Source organism: Odocoileus virginianus, chromosome 12 (genome assembly GCF_023699985.2).
Source record: "Odocoileus virginianus isolate 20LAN1187 ecotype Illinois chromosome 12, Ovbor_1.2, whole genome shotgun sequence".
Lineage (NCBI taxonomy): Eukaryota > Metazoa > Chordata > Mammalia > Artiodactyla > Cervidae > Odocoileus > Odocoileus virginianus.
Genome location: NC_069685.1, coordinates 51,506,878 through 51,508,758, shown reverse-complemented (window position 1 = coordinate 51,508,758; position 1,881 = coordinate 51,506,878).

The following is a 1,881-nucleotide window of genomic DNA, read 5'->3' as shown; positions in this document are numbered from 1 at the left end:
GCGCAAGCGCCGGGCGGCAGCTGCACCAAGCAGGGGGAGCAGCGCCGCCGCGGCCGCCGCCAGTGCGGCCTCCGGGCGCCGCCGCCGCGGAGCAGCGCCGGCAGCCTCTCCGCCCACCCGGGGGAGGTGCCCGCGACCCCCGCTACCCGGGGAGGTGGCGAGGGACACCTGGCTACCTCCAGCTCCGGGCAAGCGGGGTGGTGGGGGAGGCGGGCTGGCGGGTGGAGGTGCGCGCGGACACTTACTCGGAGGCCGCAGGTGCCGAGGGGTCCCCCGGGGAGGGCGGGCCGGCTGACCGGGCGGCCGTGGAGGGGATGCATTCCTGGGGAGCCGGCGCGGCCGCCCGTCCGCGGCCCCGGGTGTGTGGCAGCGGCTGCAATAATGCAAGTTTCCTGTGGGGCTCCCGACTTCTCAGAGTTGAAGGTGCCGATTCGGGACGCGAGGTGCTCTTGGAAAGAGTTGAGAAAGGCGGACCTCTGCTGGCCTTATGCCCGGTTTAAATACGCGAGCTAGGACGTCGCTTCCCTGTCTTTGGTCCTTTTGGAAAACTAGGGTGGGAGGAAGGGAGCTTGGGGTGACCACGAGAGACATTCGACCTTCTTAAATAGCTTTCGGCGCAGGAAAAGCTCGATGATTATTTATCAGCATTTCAAGAGGGGCTCTTAGACATTGCCTCTAGTGATAAGTTGCCCTCACCATAAATAGGGGAAGCGGGCCCACGTGGGGTTTCTGTCCTGGAACCAGATTTGAGCTTAAGCCACACCTGATGTAAGTTCTGTGCTCTGCCCAGCTGCGGCTACCGCACAAATGACCCTGACAGGTAAAGTAGACTGGCCGGCTACGAGGAGGACTTCTGGGCTGGTGTCTTCCCTGCGGTGCCTCAAGACAGCTCTGCACCAATCTACAGTTACCAGGATAAGTCATCCTTGTGGTCAGCTGCAGCTAAACTGGTATTGAACAGAGCCGGTTGGTGCCCAGATGGGTGTTCGGGAAAGAGAATGACCCCTGTCAGTAAACCCAGTGCCTTGGAGATCAACTAGCCCAACAAGCTGTGAGCTAGGTGTGTGACTACCACTCATTCTTAAACCAAGCCCTTTGCCTTGAGGTTTTGGTGTGGGGGAGAACATTTTCTGGCGCTATGGAGTGGAAGCTCCACTGAAGGCCTTTTCCCAGGCATGTCCTTTTACCATCCTGAACCCCAAGTTCCTAATGTGAGGAAAGCATGTCGCAGCAGGTCATAAAACACAGGTCCATATCACTGGCACTCTGACTTACCTGGCCAGCAGATACATGCTTAAAGTTACACATAACATTTAAAAACATACATTTGAGTCAAAAGTAGAAGATATATTTTAAAATCCAAATACTGAATGATGAATGGACAAATGTACACATTTAATACAGTGGAATATCATTCAGTCATTAAAAAGGAATGAAGTATTGATACATGCCACAGTGTGGATGAACTTTGAAAACATCCTAAGTGAAAGAAGCCAGTCACAAAAGGACAAATATTGTATGATTCCACTTACATGAGTTATCTAAGCTAGGCAAATCCATAGAGACAGAAACCAGACTGGTGGTTGCCAGGGACTCTGGGGAGTAGGGAATGGGAAGTGACTTCAAATATGTATGGAGTTTCCATTCTGGGGTGGAGGGCTGATGAAAAAAAGTTCTGAAAGAAGATAATGGTGACTGTGAATGTGCTTTATGCCACTGAATTGTATACCTTTAAATTGTTAGAGTGTTTGGTGGGGTTTTTTTGGCTGTGCCACTCAGCTTGAAGGATCTTAATTCCCCAACCAAGGATCAAGCCCAAGCCCTTGGCAGTGAAAGTGCTGAGTTGTAACCACTGGACTGCCAAGGAGGTCCCACAATGGT